Raw genomic sequence first — 24,714 nt, 5'->3', positions numbered from 1 at the left:
GGCCTTCTGATGAATTTAACAATTCTGAATACACGTATCCCCCGCTTTACGAAAGTTCACTTTATGCCACTTTGCTTTTATGAAAGATCTACATTAGTACCTATTTTCGCTAACCGAAAGAGATCCGAAGAGGATTTTCAATTTTACGAAAAAAGGCGAAAATAGCGTTCAGCATTTGTTTTGCAGCGAGTCATTAGAGGCAGCGTGCACCCCGAGCAGCACCGCCAAGCTCCTTCCTCGGGAACTACACTCAGCATCAAGCCGCCATAGCTTAGAAACGTGTCTGTGAGCATCTGTGCTTTATCTCGATGTATTTTGTGCATCCATTAGCAAGATGTGTCCTAAGGTATCAGAAAAGCCTAAAGGTGTTACGCTTAGCATTAAACTGGATGTAATTAAGCATTTCGATCGTGGTGAGTGAAATCTGCCGCAGCAGATGACGAACCTCGACCTTCGACATTGAGGCAGGCAGACATAGAAGAAGGTGTAGATGTTAGTGACCTCCCTGCCCTGGTGGATTCAGACGACGATGAGATGTTAATAGATGACCCTCTTGCTCTCCCTCCTACACCCCAGTCTCCTGTACTTCCCACCACCCCAACCTCCTCTGACTCAGCCTAACACACCATCATCAGTGTGCTCGCTGTCTTCCCAATTCCGGTAAGTGAAACTACACCGTACATACGTTATTTCTACTTTATATAGGCTGTGTATTTATCATATCATTCCTGCTTTTACTATATGTTAGTGTTATTTTAGGTTTTGTGTGTTATTTTGGTATGATTTGGTAGGTTATTTTTTGGGTCTGGGAACGCTCAAAAATTTTTCCCATATAAATTAATGGTAATTGCTTCTTCGCTTTATGACATTTTGGCTTACGAAAGGTTTCATAGGAACGCTCTACTTTCAGATAGCAGGGGAAACCTGTATCACCCCTTTTCATTGAATGTGGCTGTGCTTTTATTTCAATGCATTTTCCTTTTTTTTAAAATCTAATTTCTTTTTTTAAAGTTATTACTTTGACAAATTTGGCCCATTCTCTGTTTTCCCTTTTTTCATCCCACCCCCAAAATTTAAAATATGCTTGTCTTTTTTTTGGTCCAGTCTTTGACCTGAAGAATTAAATCTTGCTTTTTTCCTCATGGTTGCTGCCTGACCTCCAGTGTACTTCCAGCATTTTGTTTTGATAGAATAGTGGGTGGTGTTGACAGAATTCATTATAATTTCCTATCTTTATTCAATGGACTTTGCAAGAAAATATGTGCAATTGGATAAGAATTAGCACTACAGATGAAGAGTGTAGCTAGGCAGAGCTCAAATGCCATTCATAAATTTGCTGCCGATACAACTATTGTTGGCAGAATTTCAGATGGTGATGAGAGGGTGTAGGAGAGCGAGATAGATCGGCTAGTTGAGTGGTATCACAGCAACAACCTTGCACTCAGTGTCAGTAATACCAAAGAACTGATTGTGGACTTCAAAAAGGGTAAGACAAGTGAACACACAACAGTCCTCAGACGGGCAGAAGTGGGAAGAGTAAGCAGCTTCAAGTTCCAGACTGTCAATATCTCTGGGGATCTGTCCTGAGCCCAATATATTGAGGCAGCTACAAAGAAGGTATGACAGTGGCTATATTTCATTAGAAGTTTGAGTATATCACCAAAAACTCTTGCAAATTTCTACAGGTGGACCTTGGAGAGGATTCTAACTGGCTGCATCACAGTCTGGTATGGGGGTCCAACACTACACAGGATCAAAATAGCTACAGAGAGCAGAGAGCTGTAAATAAAGTCCAGCCACAAATTCTCAATTGGATTGAGGTCTGGACTCTGACTTGGCCACTCCAGGACATCAACTTTGTTGTTTTTAAGCCATTCCTGTGTAGCTTTGGCTTTATGCTTGGGGTCATTGTCTTGCTGGAAAACTAATCTTCTCCCAAGTCACAGTTCTCTTGCAGACTGCATCAGGTTTTCCTCTAGGATTTCCCTGTATTTTGCTGCATTTATTTTACCCTCCACCTTCACAAGTCTTCCAGGGCCTGGTGCAGTGAAGCATCCCCACAGCATGATGCAGCCATCGCCATGCTTCACGGTAGGGATGGTGTGCTTTTGATGATGTCTGGTGCTAGGCTTACACCAAACATAGCATTTAGTCTGATGACCAGAAAGCTCAATTTTGGTTTCATCAGACCATAGAACCTTCTTCCAGCTGACTTCAGAGTCTCCCACATTCCTTCTGGCAAATTTTAACCAAGATTTCATGCGAGTTTTTTCCATCAGTGGCTTTCTCTTTGACATTCTCCCATAAAGCTGTGACTGGTGAAGCACCCGGGCAACAGTTGTTGTATGCGCAGTCTCTCCCATTTCAGCCACTGAGGCTTGTAACTCCTTCAGAGTTTCATAGGTTTCTTGATGGCCTCCCTCACTATTCCCCCTTCTTGCATGTTCACTCACTTTTTGAGGACTGCCTGCTTTAGGCAGATTTACAGCTGTGCCATATTCTTTCCATTTCTTGATGATTGACTTGACTGTACTCCAAATGATATTCAGTGACTTTTCTTTTATGCATCTCCTCACTTCTGCTTTTCAGTAACCTTTTCGTGGAGTTGCTTGGAGTGTTCTTTTGTCTTCATGGTGTAGTTTTTGCCAGGATACTGACTTACCAGCAGTTTGATCTTCTGGATACAGGTGTACCTTTACTGCAGTTAATTGAAACACCTTGACTGCACACAGGTCTTCAAAATCAGATCTAATTATGTGACTTCTAAAACCATTTGGCTGCACTGGTGATGATTTGCTGTGTTTTATTAAAGGGGGGGGGAGGTAAATACTTATGCAATCAATTATTTTGTGCTTTATATTTGTAATTAATTTAGATCACTTTGTAGGGATCTGTTTTCACTTTTTTTTGTTGATCTGTGTCAAAAGAGCCAAATTAAATCCACTGTGATTTAATGTTATAAAACATGGAAACTTCCAAGGGTGATGAATATTTTTATAGGCACTGTATATCATGTGTTCAGCCGATGGCGTTAGTCTAGGGGAAGACAGTCTCTGGCTCCGCCATACTTGAGAAATCTCATCTGTGTGGATGCTGCGTGATGTTTTCCCCTGTTACAAATCAGTACCATGAAATAACAAACAGTACACCATATGCAATTAAACAATTGAGCTTTATAATTCTTACTTCAACTATAGGGTTAGTAAAGAAAACAAAAAGAAAAAGGGCTTATTTTAATGAAACAGTCTAATGCGTGTGTTGGAGCTCATGATTTTCCCGTTCGTTCTTCATCGATTTCCCCAGGCGTTGTTGACTCCCGACCCCATTCCAAGTCCACTCCGTCCTGTAGTCTATGACCTTTCCATTCTGGCATCTTCTCTCTCCATCTCCTGCTGAACAAAAGCCCGCGAATACCTCGCTCTTGGGCACACAAGAAAGAAAAACATCCCCTCAGTGGATGCCGCACATTCCAAAGCCCCCAATTTCTCTAGTCATAACCCAAACACTGCTGCTACAGAGAAACCATTATATTAGCAGTGAAGTCTTTCCCAGGGCGTTACATGTGCATGTATATAATATATATAAATATACATTTGGCCCTCCTTATCTGCGGGGGATTGGTTCTGAGACCCCCCGCGGATACCAAAAATCGCGGATGCTCAAGTCCCTTATTTAACCGGAATCAGTGCAGTGGTCTTCAGGACCCAGCGAAACCCCGGACTTTATTTAACATGTTCAGAGCGGTGGGCATTAGGACCTGGCGTAGCTCTGAATCCGCGGTGTTTCTGTTCACGAAAATAATCATGATCGTGATTGAAAATAAGGTGGAAGTAATAAAGCGATCGGAAAGAGGTGAAACACCATCAGTCATTGGAAAAGCGTTAGGCTACAGTCGGTCAACGATCGGAACAATTTTAATGGAGCATGTGAAAGGCCCTGCCCCGATGAAAGCTACGATTATTACTAAGCAACGCAGTGGTTTAATTATTGGGTTTTGGGGTTTCGGGTTTTTGATCCTCCACATCAACCTGGCACAGTGGAGAGTGCACTCGGGAGCGATCTGTCCCGAGTCCCGAGAACTTTTGTTCCTGAGCCCGGCGCTAAAACATACATCCTTAAGTGTTTTATATGCATAGAAAGGTAAAATGTATACTATATACGAATGCAAACATTTGACTAACTGACGTTAAATAATACCGGATGTACCTGTTCCGATTTACTCAGTAAGAGAACTTCTGATTTTTTTCAATCCCGATCCACGATAATCCATGCACATCCTCCCGTATACTTTAAATGATCTCTAGATTACTTATAACAGCTAATACAATATAAATGCTATGTAAAAATAGTTGTTACACTGCATTGTTTAGGGAATAATGACAAGAAAAAGAAGTCTGTACATGCTGAAACAACAAGTGCTGGAAGAGCACTTCTGGGTTTTCTCGATTCGCGGTTGGTTGAATTCGCGGTTGCGGAATTCGAGGATGCAGAGGGCCGACTGTATATATTATGTGTGTGTGTGTCACACACACACACACACACACACACACACACACACACACACACATTTACTATATATAGTGCTTATAAAATATTCATATCTATATCTCATGTAAATTCATATTTTCTTATTTATTATGATGTATTGCATTGTACTGCTGCAGCAAAGACAACAAATTTCACGATGTATTTCGGTGATATTAAACCTGATTCTGATGCCATGCCAGACAGAATAGGTGCAGATAGGATCTATGTAATATTGGAAATGAGGGAATAGCTTAATCAGAAATAAATGTGTTTCTTAACAGTTGAGTAGTACTAAGCTGCTTGTACCTCAATCACCTTCGGATATAGATACGTTGTTGCTGTGATTATTTGCTTAGTGCCAGGAAGCTTGAATTCAATTGGCTTCAAAAAAATCTCTGCATTCGATGGAAATTGAGCTTGTTTAGCTTGCAGTTTTAAAAAAGCAACTTTTCTTCCCATGCATTCATATGGATATCATGAATGAGTTCTCTCTTAAGCTGCTCTGCAGTATAGCTATTTTCAGATGGCATTTCGCCACAGAAGGCACTGCAGTTTGCCAAGGTGCTGATTGCTTACTGAGAAAGCAAACGCTATGCCCTGTGGCAAACACCTGCCCATTAGATTGTTCCAACAGAAGGGATTGGGATTCTACAGATCCCAGTCAACACCCCACAGCTGTTCAGTGTACATGCAGAGAGATTGTATATTCATGATTTGTAATGCATCATTTTATTGTAATTGAAAAGCCTTACCGAGAAACTATGTTGCCTTTTGATAGCTGGCCAAGGACAAGTACCTGCACTTTGAATTTTTGAGGAGTCCCTTTATCCCATGTACAAAAAAATGATAGTTTAATTTCTAATTAATTTTAGAAAATAAGTTCTCCGTTCCAGCTCATTTTGTTGTTCAGTGGAAGTCTTGAGGTTTGAAGTAACTATCAAGGAAAGATGTAGCCATGAATCTTGCCTAAATAAGATCACTGGAATGGTTTATGAAAGAAAACCTCTAACCTGTTTTTGTAGTTTATAGTATTTGTGTGAACTAATCCAATTTAGTTCTTGGACACTAGCCACCATTAATTGCAACTGGAGCACAATTATAACTGCCTGCAAAGCCCCTTGTTAAAACTGAATAACTGTCTGCCAGGGGAGTAAGACTATTTGCATAATTAGCACATTTCTCAAAGCAGGTTTTGGGGTGAAAAAGGTCAGGGCAGGAATTATTAAGATTAGAAAATGAGTTATAATATTCACTGAAGGATCTAATGATGACAGAGCTTTTAATAAAGTGAATTAGTCAAATGATTCATAAAAATAAAATAACTTCTCAGATATCCCAAGGTAATAAAGATATTATTCTTTTATTGTTGGATTCATGCCTGGCTAACTGTAATTCATTTTTTCTCCTTTATAACTTAAGTAATAGTTTTCCCCAGTTAATCACAGAGCTGATGATTAAGTAAATTATTTGAAGTACTTACTAATTGGTTGTTGAATACTGCAATACACCTAGATAGAGGTGAAGTACTGTTTTTCAAGTTTATGTTGGGCATCACTGAAAAATAAAGGAAGCCTGTTATTTTACATCTAGACCATAGCCATAGGAGCAGAACTAGGCCATTCGGCCCATCCAGTTTTCTCTGCCATTCCATCAAGGCTGATTTATTATCTCTTTCAACCCAATTCTCCTGCCTTCTCTCTGTAGCTTTTGACACCCTTACTAATCAAGAGCATCTGCTTTTAAGTATACCCAATGACGTGGCCTCCTCTGCCGTCTGTAGCAATGAATTTCACAGACTCACCACCCTCTGGCTAAAGAATTTCCTCCTCATCTCAGTTCTAAAGGGACGTCCTTCTATTCTGAGACTGTACCCTCTGGTCCTAGACTCCTCCACTACAGGAAAAAATCTTCTCCACATCCACTCTTTCTAGGCCTTTCAGTGTTCAATAGGTTTCAGTGAGATCTCCTCACCCCATTCTTCTAAATTCCAGCAAGTACAGGTCCATAACCATCAAACAATCCTCATACATTAGCACTTTCATTTCCAGAATAATTCTTATGAACCTCCTCTGGACCCTCTCCAATGCCAGTACCTCCTTCCTTAGATAAGGGGCCACACTGTTCACAGTATTCCAAATGTGGTCTGACCAATGCTTTATAAAGCCTCAGCATCACATCCTTACTCTTATTTTCTAGTCCTGCAGAAATGAATGTCAACATTGCATTGGCTTTCCTTACCACCAACTCAACCTGCCAAGTTAACCTTTAGGGAATCCTGCACAAGAACTTTCAAGTCCCTTGGCAACATTAGACTGCAACATTAACAGTCAGTTTTCCCTTTCCAAAATCTATTATTTTGTCATTAATCATTAAGGTTATCACAGCTTGGGAGTGGGGTAGTGGAGATAAGTTCCCACTATCTATTAAATGCTCCCAGTGGCATGTGTCTCAAGTAGCCTCTGACAACAAAGTCCAGCTCCTGGTTTTCATGTGGGGCTTAGCTACTAAACCTGGCAGAACAGTTTCTACTGACAGGAGAAGGGGCAAAAGTGGATTACTGGCACCTTTATACCAATTGCTTCGGGCAAATGGGGTTCATCAGCATAGCTGGCAGTTCATCCTGGAGAAGGAAAGCTCTGTTTTCAAACCTTTGCGTCCTTGTGGCTATACCCATTCATGAGGAAGGCTTTGGGAGTAAACCCTGAGGAAAAATCAGGAGCAGAGCTCCTACAATGAGTTCAACGGTGACTAGCAACTCTACTGGTGCCAAATTGTATCAGTCTCTGTGTGGAGAAGGGATCCCGCTGCATGGCCAACAGTTTGCTCTCCATATTGTACTGCTCTGGCTTGTGTATTGAACATAGACAGCTAAGATGTGACATCCATAGTCGATCCCGACCACAGAAGGCCTCCAACATGGAAAATAAATCGTATTTACAGGACAGGGACTATTTTGCATCGATTGGTAGCTGCATATCTGACCAAACAAAAGTGACGTGAAGAGTGCCTCAACAGTCCATACTAGGGCCTCTTCTGTTTAACATATACATGCTCCCTCTAGCTCAAGTCATGGTAAGCAACAAAACAGCTGGCTATAATTATGCAGATGACACTCCGATTTATTTAACAGTGTGATCAAGTGACTATGGTCCATACAGTCACTAAAAGAACTGTATTGAACAAATCACTGATTGGATGAGCTGAAATTTCTTCCAGTTAAACAAAGAGAAAACAGAAATAATTGTTCTTGGTGCCAAAAAAGAACGATTAAAAATCAGTGGCAACACGAGTGACGCAGTAGTGAATTCAAAGGCAACACGAATGACGCAGTAGTGAATTCAACATCAGTGCTCTCTTCGAATCCCTGTGTTACAGACCACAAACCAAGCCAGAAACCTTGATGTTGTGATAGACTTAAATTTAAATTCTAACTGCCACATTAAGACAATTACAAAGTTAGCCAACTACCATTTTAAAAATAGCGAGAGTTAAAGGGTTTATGTCTCAGCATGATCTAGAAAAACTCGTCCATTCATTTATTTTTAAGTAGACTTGACTACTCTAATGGCATTTTCACAGGTCTCTGTAAAAAAAAAATCCCTCAGACAGCTGTAACTCATTCAGAACGCTGCTGCTGGAGTCCCCACGAAGACCAAGAAAGTAGAAGACATCACTCCAGTTCTCAGATTGCTACACTGGCTTCTTGTCCATCAGAGGATTGACTTTAAAATACTGCTACTGGTTTATAAAGCACTGGATGGTCTACGGCCGAAATACATCTCCGATCTATTGCTGCATTATGAACCTTCCCAAGCTCTCCAGTCGTTTGGGGTGGGTTTGCTTACCAACCCCAGGGTCAAAACTGAACATGGTGAAGCAGCTTTTAGTTACTATGCTCCACATACCTGGGAATAACCTTCTAGAGGATCTGAAGTCTGCCCCAACTTTAAGCTCTTTTAAATCGAGGCTTAAAACTTATCGCTGTAGCTTTTAATTAGAATCTCCTGCTCTGTAATTTATATTTATCATCAATGTTTTTGTAATTTTATTTTTTGTCTATTATCTGAAATTTGATGTTTGATTTATGTCTTGTTCTATATAAAGCACTTGGAACTACCTTGTGTTTGAAAAGTGCTATACAAATCAACTTGCTTGCTTGAAAGGGAATGAAGTCAGCCCTGGCTAGGGGAGGAGCTGCTACTGAACACAAATAATTCAAAAGTAGAAGGGGTGGGGGGAAGAGGGGGAAAGATACAAAGGGTTGAAGATAAGGAAATAATTTGGTATTATTACTTGTAAATTGGCAGGGTGTTGTAACTTGGTCAAACACCATAGTGATGTGCTGTGAAGTTAAAACAGCGTGTTCTTCAGCTTTGACCTAAAGGCTCAAGTTGTTTAGTTTTCTTATCTCATTTGGGAAGTATCTATATTTGCAGGAATCATACGCAGTTGAAGTGATTCCAGCCCCACAAAATCCTCTTCCAGAAGCTAAATTCCACAGTTCAGTGATTTCTGCACAGGAATGGCCCTATCTGCATTTACTTTATGGGTTAAGGTGGTGGTGGTGGTCTGTCATATCTAATAATGACAGGAAGCCTGTGCGGCAGAGCTTTTAAAGTGGAAAACCCATTGTACAGGGGCAGATCCACTCTCTCGACCTCAAAAGTCTGGGTGCAGTGGTATGAATAGTCGTCACAACTGGGGTCTTCCTTGGTTGCAGTGGATGACCGTAACTACTTCTGTGCCTCGTCATGCCTTTGTGTTACAAAATCGCCTTCTTGGTCGTTGAATCTCACTGTAGATTTTTTCTGCTGAAGCTGACTTTGCATGCTAGTACAGGCACATCCCTATGTCATCGGGCTATAAGGCCCACCAGCTAACCTGGTTTAGCCCACCTGTCGAAGCAGTGTATTATCGGGGTGTGGCCGCTGTTGCATGCAAAATAGCTACTTGGAGTCACAGGTGACAGCTGAAAGTTCGGTGAATGAGCTGCCCCTTTACCAGAGGTGGTACCCCTTCCTGGACACCCCATACACCCCATGCGTTAAGGTAGCAAGCTTAAAAACTGATAGCTGTAAAACTGAAAATACATTCAGTGGCCATCTCTGAACACACAACCTGTCAAACCTTGAAGCGGATGGCCTACAGCAGCAGAAGACCATGAGCACACTCGGTGGCCACTTTATTAGGTACAGTATCTACCAAATAAACTGGCCATTGAGTGTATATAGACTGCATTCAGCATCAAAATATTTAGGTTCAAATATGAAATTGCTATTGAACTATTTATAATGAAATCTTACTTGAAAGATTAGCTCCAAAATCATTATACGCTATGTGGTGGTTTAGCATCTGTGTGTCAGTTTAGACACCAGGCACACACATCCTCACAGAAGGACATTGTAGTATTAAGGAGTTAAAAGGCTCATTAGACAAGAAACTGCCAAGCTGTATTAAATAATAGTGCCGCTCCATTCTCCTGTGAAGAGAAACAGCCTTTTGTTTTCTTGATTGTAATTTTGAAACAAATCATTGTCACAAGCCACATTGCTTGAGGGCCACATTACTGTGTTTACCCAGAGATAAATCTGGCTGAGATGAACAAGAAATTAACACAAAGGGGGAATGCACAGCTGCAATTTCTTCTACTGCCTTACAATTTAGGCTGCAAAATATTGTTAGGCTCAATCTTTTCTGTGTCAGTTATTCGTTTTCTATTATTTGCTATGTACATAGAATAATAGAAATGAACAATTATGTGTGGAGTTTTATGGATAAGTGGGAATGATTCCAATGTAATAATCTCATTGGAGTTCAGATCACTCTTTGTATCTGTCATTTGAATCTTGAAATAAGGTTATAATAATTATTCCATGGAGCTTTATAGCAGTGTTAATGTTGTATTTTTTGAGTCACTGTTATTACCACCTTGATGATTCTTACCTGTCAATGTATGTTGTGCCAAATAGTATCCACAGTAAAGACTACTAATTACAATGAAGTGATTAGCATTTCATTTTCAGGAAATGGTCATAATTTTAAATTATCTAACGATTTCACCTGAATTTTTATTTATCAACAGAGCTACAACCCGAATGTCAAGGTTATTAACACCTGTATGCAATCAGATAATGTTAAGTGTATTCATGAGTCTTTGATTATTTAGCATGTGTTGAAATTGAACACAACAAAAAATAATAACATAAAAAGTGTTTTGCAATATTATTGCTTGTAATTTTAATGCCAGTAAATTTTCAAATAAATATCTCAGGTTTTATAAAGTACATAAAAATGTGAGGTTTTTTTTGTTAAACTTGTATTGTTTCTTTTATGTAATGTTAATGCACATGCTAGAAGTAGAACTTCAACAATGTATGTTGACTCAGATCAGGATATATTGACCCATTGCAGGATCTTTTTCTAATAGCTGCACATTGGATACAACTGGAGAACTGCTGGGGAGACCATAATGATGCCTCCTGATGCTGTTAATATTGAAAGTTCCAGTATATTATAAGAAATTAAATTCTAATAATTTAGGGAATGAAATAAATGTAGTTTATGATGTAGGATCTTTAATGTTACTCTTAAAAGTATTACACATTGATAATCATTGTTTATGTCTGTAATTATAAATACAGCATCTGTCACATTGAATATACTAGAGGATATTTGAAGACTACATAGCAGTGCAAAGTCGTTAGAACAGAGTTGAATCAGGAGGTTTAAAAAAGTGTTTAAATCACGCATTTAACATAAAGAGACAGTCCAAATCACTTGATGTAGGTGTAATTGGACAGTAAGTAAAAGATAAGTTGTTAGGCACAATCATACATCATAAATGCATTTTAATGAGGACTTCAGACAGTAGCAAGACGAACAGGTAGCAGCAGGTGTTTAATGAGATGGCTACAAATGAATAGTTGGGGGGGTGTTACACAAGAGTCCAGACTTTGGGCGGATTGAATGCTGTTGCTGATTAGATTGGGAAGGTTATGAAGAGATTTTAACGCAAATGGTTTGGGTGGAATTTGGGTAAGTGTGTGCTTTTTGATGGGTGCAGAGCCAGTAGGCTGAAGGGCCTCTTTCTCTGCTCTCTGTTCTTATTACTCTATGACCAAGTTGTGAACGTTGAATGTGAGGATTTGAGTAGACATGAAGCCACAAAGACAATGTGTGGATAGGACAACTGACAGTGTATGGAGCATGGAAAATAGATAGCCTGCCAGTAAGACTAAGGGTTGGTGATATTTGTTAATGATTATACTATTCCATTTACAACTCTTCAGATACAGCAAGACCTGGCATCAGAAAGGCATGAGGCAAAAAGGCAGATATCAACTTGTAGCTTTGGGAAGGAGGTTCCAAGTACAGACAAATAAAATTGAATGAGGCAAATAATACTAGAGTAAGCAATAGATGCTTCAAACTTGGTAAATAAGCTTGGTGAGCTCCAGGTGCTAATCACTATATTTGATTGTTCAAAGTACGTTTATTATCAAAGTATGTGTGCAGTATACAACCCTGAGATTCGTCTTCTGCACAGGTAACCACGAAACAAAGAAAACCATGGAACCTATTCAAAGGAAACCATCAAACTCTCCCCATGTCCTCTTTCCCCCCCATCCCCCACATGCTAGAAAAAAACTGATTGGCAGCAAAATAAATGAGCAAAAACATAGAATATAAAACACAAAATCAAAAGTAATATTTCAGTTCAGATCTGTGTTCATTATCTGCAGGCTGGCTTGATTCAAAAAATCTCCCAAAAATAGCAACAAAAAATGAGCAACCAGAAACTAGAACACATCATAATATGAATTAGAGTCCAACCTACAAACCCCGTTGATTTTACCTTGCTCCGGTACCATCCTCCAACAGCATCCAAGGAGAGAGTGAAAGATAATTTAAATGCGAGGACCGTGCTTCCTGAGCAGTAATAGCGAATTGTAGGAGAGGCTGCTCAATGTTCCTAGATAAATTGTTCAGGAAAGAAAAGAGTGCCTGTTGCTTGATTGGTTCAGGGGAAAGTGCTGCAGTTCCACATGGAGAAAATATCTTTGCGATGTCAAGGACAAAACCTGCGCTGCATGAGCTGAGAAACCATGACACAACTTTTATTGTTCTTTCGGCTTTCATCTAGAGGAATTAATTTGGAAGAGCAAATTTGCAGTAAACTTTTGGGATTTGGGGGTTATTATCATGTGTGATACCTGTTATCCATCCTTTCTTGTCTGAGAAGAAGTTGGTGAGCCATTGGGAGGCTTGCGAAGATGATCTGAAATGTGGAATGAAAAGAGAAGGAATGCTCTTGTCTTAACCATATTAAGAGGACTGAGTATACCCTGTAATCCCAGCAGGTTTATTTGTATGTTGTAAACATTGTAACTTGCAAGTACTGTGTAGGTGAGGGGTAGAATCAAGAGGGAATTGGTGGGAATATGAGGAGAATAAATTGTGTAAATGGTTTCTTGATGGCTGCTGTGGACTCAGTATGTACCAAAGAGCTTATCTCCATAGTATATGACTGACTCTGTTCTGAATTTTAGCTGGTGCTTGAGCTGCAGGTCACAAGTCAAAGTGGAGGTTGGAGACTCATCAGGTCAGTTGAAAAGTCCTCTGTGCATTCAGGGAAGAAGGCAATGCTTCTTTAAGATCCGTAAGAAAAATTGTAGCCTCCTCTACTCCAGACTTCCTCCAGTATTCCTCCTGATAGGCCATTAAGGGAATGGATGGCATTTTAATATTTAATATATGACAGAATTTAAGAAGGGTTTAGATGAGCACTTGAATTGCTTCAGCATTGAAGGCTGTGGGCCAAGTGCTGGGAAATAGAAGGGTGCCCACTGGATGGTGTGCTGACAAATGGGCTCTTTTCTATTGTGTATGATGACCCTATTGTACAACTCCCAGAGGTCCTTCTGGTTAAGTTATGTTGACCAACATAAGTTCCTTCTCTATTAATAGAAGTATAGTGCATGATCAGCTGAGAGATCTGAAAAGAAAATGTGCAGCCATCTCCTTTTGCAGCATCATACCAAGATCTTTTAAAAAAGCAAGAAATTGCCCTTTGTCCATTAACCTTTCTACTGCCAATAACCTTCTAAGATGCATTCTTCTTTTGTTTAATGGTGCTTTTGAAAGGTTAGCAGCACAGGTAAAGCCACAAGAAGTAATTATTTATGAAATTTTGCTGACTACCATTGCAAGTTCAGTAGTATTCACAATGTCAAACTGAGATTTCCATCAGTATTATTCCTCTTCTTGAGATGACACTGTTTAGTGACAAAAGGACTGAAATCTGGCATTTTAAAAGCTTGTACAGTAATGGTGATAATCAGAAGCTCAATACATTCATTTAAAACTCAATTTTTGGCTATTTTACAAGAGGAATTAACCCAATAATTTATTTTAAATGGTTGAACATCTGTGCTGAAATAACAGAGAGCATACTGAATGCATTAAGCAGTCGTAGTCTATTGACCTGTACTATTTGAACACCAGAGAATTGTTTGATAGTTTGTTGTGTACAAACCTTCTTTCTCAACCATTCAGTTCCATTGTAAAAGGAGATCATTGACATAGCATCAGCTGTTTTTAATGGGATCTTTTTTCTACATTTCTGCCACACTGCAGGGGAGAAAATTCTTCTGATCTTGTGCCTTGCTTGAGGCTTGTCAATTTTGTTAACATATTCTCTGGTTTTGCAATCACTGTTTAATGTAGACTACTTACATCCACATTAAATACAATTTTGGAATCTGCAATGGCTGAGTGCCATTTGTAAGAAAAATATATAACAAAATAAGGAGAAGCGAATAGGCATATAAAAATTATATCATTTTCACTTTTAGAATTAGAAGTAAATGTGGCCATTGAGTTCACCTCTGGGCCATACTCTTTCCATATTTTCATCATCCATTGGTTGTGCATGAAGTCAGCCTTCCCACAAAAATAGCTCTTGTAAGTCGCTGCTGCTAATGTTGCAATATCTGTTTGCCCATGCTATGAGTTTAGTTGAAGATGCAGTGATTGATGTGCAAGAAAAGATTTAAAAAGATGAGATGGAGACCTAAGTTTTCTTCCACTGAGTTACTTCCCACCACGGTAATGACATTGGCTATGCTGGTGAGTGTTACCAATGGTGTGGTTGCATATACTGGCTCTCTTGCTACTTGCTATTCTGGGCAAAATACATCGGAACATTGAGGGATGTCGATACTGTAGGACTTGCATAATTTTCACTGAACACTTTAAGTTTAGAAATTTTGTGAACCTTGTTGGCTCATATTGGGTTGCCTGTTTTCATGGATCAGAGCCACTTCCACATCACATTGCTCATTGGCTAATGCAATACCAGTTCATTTGAAGGATAAAAAGACGAAAAGGTTTAAAACAAATATGGTTTTATGGACCACCTCTGAGCTGCTCATAACTTGATGTTTGCCATTCCGTGGGTTAGAAATGAAAGTATTTCCTTACTTTCAGATTATGCAATTTGGAATTAAAGTCAGAAATCCTGGACCCCAAAGTCAAAGTTATTTTTTTCAAAATCCAGAAATATTGCTCAGTTTAAAAATCTTCAGTCTTTTGCACAGCCTGCTGTTGGGACTGGCTGCATATATGCAGGGTTGGTTGTGCTAGTTGCAGTTGGGAATGAGGAAAAAAAGCACCCAGCAAAAAAAAATAGAAGAACATTGAAGTACCTTTACCCATGAAAATTAAATGAACAGTTTAATTGCATTTAACAGGAAATATCAGTTGTTATGCTTGTGATATAAATACTTAATGGATAAAATTTGAAATTTGCTATTTCCATTTAGAAAGGGCTCTGCTTATCTTCATTTAAGCCTCTCTTCCAATTATTCATTGTTTAAATGTGTTCCCTGGAGGAATGTTTGGTGTCTCAACCTTGCACGATGTATTATTTTTTTATGTAGACAAGCAGTTGGACTAAAGTCCAGTTATGCTGTCTAAATGCTTTCATTGTGAACTAAATATTTGCTGCATGTATCTTGGTTTCTATTTTGCGAAGTGATGTCTGGAAAAGCTGGTCCCTCTGGCAGCCATATCATTCATGGCATGAAGAATTAGAGAGAGATCTCTTCCTCAATTGTAATTGTGATCCATTTTTGTTAATTAAAAAAAATTAAGTGTTTACTTATGGCCAGAATGTCACAGCATTTTGCAGCTGACATTCTGAACATTGCTTTTGCTATTTTTTGCTATTTAGTCAGCAACAACAATCATACTTTCCCCTCATTTTCCCCCCTACACAAGCCTCTTACTCCACACTGGATAATTAGCTTGTTCCCAGGAATCATTTTGGGATTTGTGCAGGAATAATAAATCTGTCTAGTTTTTTTTTGCTCTTTTTCTGAAGGGGAATGCCAACAATTATGTGTGTTCACACAATTTAATTCCATGCTTTAATAAAATTCCAGGTGACTTAATTAAATTCATGTAGAATGCCTCACTGAAATTAGTGCTGAAATAGAACTCCCACTGGTGTTTCTATCACTAGCTGTGTCATAGGTTTGCATGACAATTAAGTCAACAGTCAACTCCTGCAAGGCAAAGGTTCTCTATCAACCTGTTGCCATTCTCTGACAATAAAGATTGCCAGATAAATGTAAACTGCCTTTCATGTCCTGGAGCTACCTCTCATTGGTGGTCAAATTTGCCATTACCTCAGTGCACCAGCACATCCTTTGGTTGATAGAGGGAAAATGACTTTAAAGATGAAGACTTCAGACATCACAAAACTCATCATCCACCAAGTGGTGATCATTGCTCTCATGTTTCTGAGTCCTGGAATCCCAAAAAGAGGCATTTCCAGAATGATACCACCAATGCGCCTCCTCAAAATTCTTCAAATCCTTGGTAAGGATAAGTGAACGTCGGCTTCCTCTACCTGGCCAATATTCCCTTCATTAAAGCCCTAATTACAGTATCAGCTCTGTGGACGTTTTTCATGACACCAGACTCCTAAACCAAGGCTCTATTCTAAGCTCTGTCACTGAATAGGTTATCAGTTTAACTGAAGAAGAGATTCAAGAATGTTCTCAACATGTCCCTGAGCAATTGTAGCATTGCTGCTGACAGTTTAGGATTTTAAGTTCTCGACTGCTCAAGGGAAAAGGAGCAGTTAAGGCAGTATCAAAAACCTGAAGTTCGTGTATCAAAAACACACAAAAGACAAATGTTCACGACAGAAGGAATGAACTACCCCTCAAACCACCCACCTGTTCCGTTGGGCACCTCGTGACCCATCTGTGGAAGTGTCTGTGGTTTCCAACTCGTCAGTCCTCTCAGAACTCAAAACCGGAATGAAAGCAAGAAATCCTTGATCCTGTAGACCTGCCTCAGAAAAAAACTGTCAGCACAAAATGTTTCAAAATTTTGTCCCACTCTCCATTTCACCATTTAATTGGATCTTCAGTGACTAATTTGTTCACTTCCACTCATGTATCCAAGAGTCTATTTTGTAAAGTGATAATTTAAAAAAAATCTTAGTTATTTACATATAGTTACTTTGAGTAGTATGTAGCACAGTGTTGTTGTACTATGCTACGTAATACGTATGTGGATCCTTTACCAGGTAGGAACTTGACATTACAGTGTGCCTTCTCTCTACCTCCTTTTCCTCCCCCCCCCCCCCCCCCCCATCCTCAAGCCACAACAGCTGAGCTAGGCGGAGCCAGGAGCTCTGTACAGATTTGCTCACTCAGAAAGTTGATGCATTTGACACTATTCATTTTTTTGCTCATAAACTATTCAGTTATGAGCAGCTTTTAGGAACTGAGCCATGTTGTAACCTGGGAAAGATCTGCATCCCATTTCGTAGGAAAACTAATTGAAATATAAAGTATACCACCAGGATTAAGTGTTTAGACAAACTCTTCGCCTCACCATACTTCTGGAGTGATAATTATAATTCTGTTTTAGTCAAAACACGGCATTGTAGTGTAGTGGTCAGCACAATGCTTTACAGTACAGGTGACCTGGGTTCATTTCCCACTGCTGTCTGTAAGGAGTTTGCCCATTCTCCCTGTGACCACCTGGGTTTCCTCTCACAGTCCAAAGACCTACCAGTTGGTAGGTTAATTGATCATTGTAAATTGTCCCATGATTAGGCTAGAATTAAATCGGAGGCGGCATGGCTCGAAGGGCCGAAGGGCCTATTCTATGCTGCATCTCAATAAATAAAAATATTCTCACCAGATTTTGTAGAAGAAATTAAGTCCTGTAAAATAATGCAAGGTTTGAAGAAGTGAATATTCCCTTGTGTTAAATGTGAATGCAGATAATGTTGGTCTGTACAGAGGAGGAAGGTCTTGAAAAGTAGTTTCACTGTGAATAAAGTTGATCAAAATACTTTATAATAACAATATCAAAACACAAAATTCTGACAATACACCATAACAGTATCAAGGCAGGAGTGTTGGCACTGCCGTTGATAAAGACAGCTGTAGTTAAGTTCAGTTGATAATGTAGTTAAACCTATTTTTGGGATCTGTTGTTGGCAAAATTAAAACAGGTTAAAATTGCAACTGAAATACAATATTGCAAACCCAATTTATTGCAAGTGATTACAAGTCCAATGGAGTGAAGTTTTGCTAGAAAAAGACCAAAGTGGTGTATTTTGCCGTGGGATTGGTCTGTGAAGCTGTGGAAGTGTTTCATTCATGACCAAAAGGAAAGGTTCAATGAAAGACTGAATGTGGTATTTTATATTAGCGTGTGCAGGCTTAATATTTTCTGCTGACATGGGGATACATCACGGAGAATTAAAGGATGTAAGATTGTTGTTTTAAATTTTTCTCTACTAAACATTGAAAAGCCACCAGCAATACAACCTCTGATTATATCTGCCGTTCTTGACTTACAAATGACAGATTTAGAGACACCTGCACAAATGAGCAAGCTCCTTATAATACTACTTATTCAGAAGTCTGATGTACACACATAGGTTCATTCCAATGAATGGCAAATCTAGTTTTCTCTCTCTTCGTAATTGTTCTTTCTTTTCAGTCTTGTGTTTTTGATGCCATTCATTACAATACTACGGAGATATAACTATAAGATCATAAGACATAGGAACAGAATTAGGCCATTTGGCCCATTGAGTCTGCTCTGCCATTTCATCATGACTGATTTATTTTTCCTCTCAACCCTATTTACCTATCTTCTCCCCATAACATTTGACACCCTTACTAATCAAGAACCTCTGCTTTAAATATACCCAATGACTTAACCTCCACAACTGTAGCAATGTATTTCACACATTCACCACCCTCTGGCTAAAGAAATTCCTCCTCTTCCATTCTAAAAGGTTGTCCTCTTCTGAGGCCATGTCCTCTGGTCCTAGACTCTCCCACTATTGGGAACTTCATATGGTTGCCATGTTGAGTGATTTTTTTTTGTGTGTATTTTCCGACTTGAGGTTGAAATCAACTTAAGGATGTCCGTATAAAAATAATCAATTCATTTCCTGAAGATGCTCTGTAATAAGAAAAGAGAAAGAAAACACAATGGAAACAAATGGAGCATCACTTTGTCATGCTGATATAGGGAGATTAGGAAGAAAGGGATGGATGGTTCTTTTCATTGTTTGGGAATAATGATTGCAGGAAATGTGGGTATGGCATGGATAGCAAAGAGATAGAAACATAGAAAACCTACAGCACAATACAGGCCCTTCGGCCCACAATGTTGTTCCAAACATGTACTTACTTTAGAAATTACATAGGGTTATCCATAGTCTTATATTTTTCTAAGCTCCATGAAACTATCCAGGAGTCTCTTAAAAGACCCTATTGTATCTGCCTTCACCACTGTTTTCGGCAGCCCATTCCACTCTCTGCTTTTTTTTAAAGAAAACAACTTACCCCTGATATCTCCTCTGTACCTACTTCCAAGCACCTTAAAACTGTGCCCTCTCGTGTTAGCCATTTCAGCCCTGGGAAATAACCTCTGACTATCCACATGATCAATGCCTCTCATCATCTTATACACTTCTATCAGGTCACCTCTCATCCTTCATCGCTCCAAGGAGAAAAGGCCGAGTTCACTCAACCTATTCTCATAAGGCATGCTCTCCAATCCAGGCAGCATCCTTGTAAATCTCCTCTGCTCCCTTTCTATGGTTTCCACATCTTTCCTGTAGTGAGGCGACCAGAACTGAGCACAGTACTCCAAGTGGGGTGTGACCAGGGTCCTGTATGCTGTAACATTACCTCTCAGCTCTTGAATGCAGCCCCACAGTTGATGAAGGCCAATGCACCGTATGCCTTCTTAACCACAGAGTCAACATGCGCAGCAGTTTTGAGTGTCCTAAGGACTCGGACCCCAAGATCCCTCTGATCCTCCACACTGCCAAGAGTCTTGCCATTAATACTATATTCTGCCACCATATTTGACCTACCAAAATGAACCACTTCACATTTATGAGTTGAACTCCATCTGCCACTTCTCAGCCCAGTTTTGCATCCTATCGATGTCCCACTGTAACCTCTGACAGCCCTGCACACTATCCACAACACCCCCAACCTTTGTGTCATCTTGGGAAGAATGACTTCCTGATTTGTCAATCTATTTAAATTAAAGAATGGAGGGAGACATTGAGTTATATTTGATATGGCTTTATAAATCTTCAGTTTTCTCTGTGTAAATGTCTCCCTGATGATGAAGAATACATGTGACATTCTAACCTTCTTGGGTTGGGACATTGAATACAAGTGTAAGAAAGTCGCACTGCAGCTATAGAAAACTTTGCTTAGGCTACACTTAAAGTATTGTGCAGAATTCTGGTCGACCTGAAAGGATGTGAAGGCTTTGGAATGGGTGCAGAAGTAGTTTACCAGGATGGAGAGTATGAGCTATAAGGAGAGGCTGGACAAACTTGGGTTGTTTTCTCTGGAGAGTCAGATACTGAGGGGAGATTTGAAAGAAGTTTATACAATTATGAGCTAGGGTAGACAGTCAGAATATTTGTCAGGACAGAGATGTCAAATGTTAGAGAACATGCATTTAAAGTGAGAGAAGAAAAGTTTAACGAAGATGTGTGGGGCAAGTTTTTTTTTTGCACAGAAAATGGTAGGTGCCTGGAATGGACTGTCATGAATTGTGGTGGAAGCAGATGTGATAGTGGTATTTAAAAAGTATTGGACACATGAATATACAGGAAATGGAGGAATATGAATCGCATAGAGGCAGAAGTTTAATTGGGCATCATGTTCAGCACAGACATCATCGGCTGAAGGTCCTGTTACTGTTCTGCACTGCTCTATGTTCTGGATTTTCCTGGATTCTCTGCAGCCAGATGCACGCCAGAAAAAAATCAGTTTGAGATGCAATCAGGAAAGTAAGTATTCTAATGTATGGACTTTGTAAAGGAGATAAATTGGGACACTGATTCTAATATTTGTATATTTGTTAGAACCAAATATATTGTTCAGGAATGATGGCAAAATACTTGCAGGTCAGACAGCAACTGTGCAAGGAGAAACTATTAATGCTTTGGGTTGTTAGCCAGTTCTGATGAAAGATGTTATATATTTGAGGTTGGACAGTGAACTGCACTGAGCACATTAGTAAGCTTGAACTGTATTAAGTGTAGAAGATGAGCTTTGAAACTGGTTTATATTCTGGACTGACAACAAGTGGCTTTCTCATCTTATGCCCACATAACATATTTACATATTATACAAATACACTACAGAAGGTAAAATATTCACTGCTGCTCCATCCACAGATGCTACTTGGCCTGAAAGTTTTCAATCATTGAAAAGCAATTGAAGTTTCAGCATTTTCTATTTTTATTACCTTTCATTTGGAATGGTTAATAGGGTTTCAGTGAAATGAGTTTTTGTAGTGTTATAGTTGTAAAGAAAAGCACACTGTACAGTTATTGGTCCTTTACCTTTGTTATTAGAAGGATTAGTTCAGGCTGTACAGCAAATAGATGAGGGTTACACTTTGGTAGTTGCAGTACTTGGGGGAAATTATGGACAGTTTGTGTGTGGCCTTTTGTCTGCAGTAGATACTTTTCCCGTGTTGTAGTGGTGTTGGTAGGCTAAATATTTGTAAAAGTTAAGTTTTTATTGTTTGGAAAGTTTACTTGAAGCTGTTTTTCAATTTCTGCCACTAATTGTTTCCGAAAATGATGCCTACTAGTAGGTTTCATTTTGTTGCAGGAACTGAGACTTGTGTTACTCTATTCATCCCATGAACTACCTCACAGAAAGCTGCAAAAACATAAATGTATTTCAATAAATAGTCAGGGGACTAGCTTAAATTCTTAGCTCATGACTCTTTTTGACACTGAAATTTATATGAACATACATTTTCAATTTTGAGATTTTAGCATGGAGCTGAAATGGAAATTTGTTTTTTTCCCTAGATGGTAAGTCAACATGCAGCCATAGCTGAAATACTATATTATAATTATAGGGTGTATAATATTAATGAGTCATATTTAGTAATCTTAAGCTAGTCATTGTTAAACTATTAAAACTATCAGCTTGTCTGAGAACTTTATTGCTTCAAGAACTTGGAGGTATTAAAATGTCCTCCATGTTTGTAATAAATCAGGCTAGGAGCTCCCCTGATGCTTAACCTGAATAATAGTGGCTGCTGTAGAACTGTACCTAGCAAGTCTGAATATACCTCCCTTGTTGAATTACCTTATTTGGACCAGGCTGGAAACAAGAGTTCTGCAATCCATTTAAACTAGGTAGATTGGAAAATATTTCAGCCAGGATTCCCACTTCTGATGGTTGCCCAATAAGTCCTGTGAGTAAAATAAGCAACGCAAGGATTGGGTCTGCTGTGAGGTCCCCTGCAATGGATTAACATGCCAGCTCTCTTGTGTGGGCTGTTTCCTAACAGTTCTCCAAGTGTTTTTGCATGCAAGGTAGAGTGATTATATTCATTATTTTAATAATGGTGGATCTGGTTTTGTTTTGTTGACAAACTATTGCTTCAGAGCCCAAGATTTTGTTTCTTTCAGCTGCTGCCCATAGTATTTTTGCAGCCTATTTTTAAACTTGCAGTTTATTGGCAGGTTAATAGACTACTGTACGTGCAGGCTGACATGTGCAGTTGATTCAATATACAGGACTGGATTTTGTGAGAGCTTTGAACTCAGTTAAAGTTACTTTCAAGGGTTGTTGAACTCCTTGGTGAATCGGGACTGGCGTGCTTTAAATTGGCAGGAATTTTGTATATTTTGGCTTGGAAGTGGATTTCACAATGTCTAGGAGAAACACACTGTTCCTCTGTTGAATCTGTAGGGAACATAAACAATAAAACAAACAGACAGAGAGAGGCCCAGCTCATTGAGATATACTCACCAGCTCAATATTTGTCTATATTTTAATTTTCATTTATGGCTTGTACTTATTATGTGTGAAAGTAGGATGCCTATACTGTGGTCATGCAGCATTTCATGTTTTGAGCCTTCGTTCTATGAAACCCAAAAGATTGGGGAGCTGGTCCATTTTCTTGTCTGTCTTGTGCCCTCTATATAAATTATACTGGAGAAAATATAAGGAATATATTAAACAAAAATATTAATTAGGACAGGTGTATTTTTATAGAGATATGGGAACATTTACTTTAATATGTGGAGAACAGAGGTCCCACAACACCTACTATTCTCCATCTTAATAACAACATTGAGCTAAAATTATTTGGTTTTTATGATCCACTGTTAGGGCTATACTTCTTTGCCCTGTTGAACCCTACCCTAGTTTGAAAACCTAGCGTTTATAATCTTTTCTGTTTGCCTAAACACTTTTCTTAGAAGTCTTGGGTACACCAGAATGTTAATTTGCTTGAAGAAACATTGCTGTTGTAAAAATGCCTATAAGTATAGGCATTATTATCTGTTTGGGGTGTTGATGTGGTAGATAAGGCAATGATGTAATTTTTTTTTATTGTCACGTGTACCAAGGGACATTGAAAAGGTTTTGTTTGCATGCCATTCAGAAAGATCATACCATACAAAAGTGCATTGAAATAGCACAAAGTGGGGGGAGGGGAGCTAGAGTGAGTGCAGTCCAGGTAGACTAAATGCCAGGACCATGATAAGGTAGATTGAGAAACCAAGAGTTCATTGTTAGTGTATGAGAGATCTGTTCAGGGGTCTTACAACAGCATGTTAAAAGCTATCCTTGAGCCTAGAGGTACATGTCCTCAAGCTTTTCTATCTTCTGCCTGATGGGATGCAGGTGGAGAAGAGAGAATGATCAGTGTGGGAAAGGTCCTTGATCAAAACTGGTGGTGATGATTTTTCTTTTGTAGATTAAACAGGTCGGGGATTTGAGTTTAGTGTAGGAAAATGATGCTGAGGTGTAACATCAGCCAGAAACATTAATTGGCAGAACAGGTTGAATGGCCTACTTGTACTTCAGTTACTCATTTTCCCAGCTTGCCCCTCTGGTGCCCCAACCCAGGACGTCCTCCACCTGGTGAAAACATGCCCTCTCACCAAGGTCCAAGACAGCTTTACCACAGTCCATCGATGCAGCCACAACTGGAGGTGTGGCTTGACAAAAAAAAACAAACAAAAGTGTGAAGAGGAAAACACCTGCCATACGAAACAACAACAAACTCTTGTTTCTTGCACCTCACTCCATTCACTCCACCAGCCACTGGCAGCAGTGACTTTAGATGTTGAGACCCCAAATCTGCAATTCCTTTGTTTTATGGAGCAGCCCACTCCACAGTCAGGCAGTCACCTGTTCCTAATTAATCTCTGCCTTTAAGGCTGTTACTATGTGCAACCACTAAATGATCCCAGGAACGAAAGGGTTAGCATATGAGGAGTGTTTGATAGCTCTGGCCCTGTACTCGCTGGTGTTTAGAACAATGGGAGTGGGTGGCAGTTGAAACCTACCAAATATTGATAGGTCTAGATAGAGTGGACTTGGAGAGAATGTTTCCAACATTGGGAAAGTGTAGGACCAGAAGGCACAGTCTCAGAATGCAAGGATGTCCTTTAGAACAGAGAGGAGGAGAAATTTATTTCGCCAGACGGTGGTAATTACCACAAGATGGCTGTGGAGACCAACATATTTGGTATATTTAAAGCAGAGGTTGATAGTTTCTTGATTAGTAAAGGCATTAAAGGTCAAGGGAAGAAGACAGGAGAATGAGATTGAAAGGGAAATTAAATCAGCC

At 39.4% G+C, this 24,714-nt stretch overlaps 1 long non-coding RNA gene across 2 annotated transcripts in view; it reads left to right on the top strand.

Moving 5' to 3' along the window:
• The window catches only part of LOC140741334 (uncharacterized), a 151,686-nt gene that overhangs the window by 49,311 nt on the left and 77,661 nt on the right, over window positions 1–24,714 (top strand). The gene's annotated exons all lie outside the window — the stretch shown is intronic.

This window comes from Hemitrygon akajei, chromosome 18 (assembly GCF_048418815.1).
Source record: "Hemitrygon akajei chromosome 18, sHemAka1.3, whole genome shotgun sequence".
Lineage (NCBI taxonomy): Eukaryota > Metazoa > Chordata > Chondrichthyes > Myliobatiformes > Dasyatidae > Hemitrygon > Hemitrygon akajei.
Note: the sequence above shows the minus strand (reverse complement) of the source record. Positions and strands in the feature narration are given on the sequence as shown.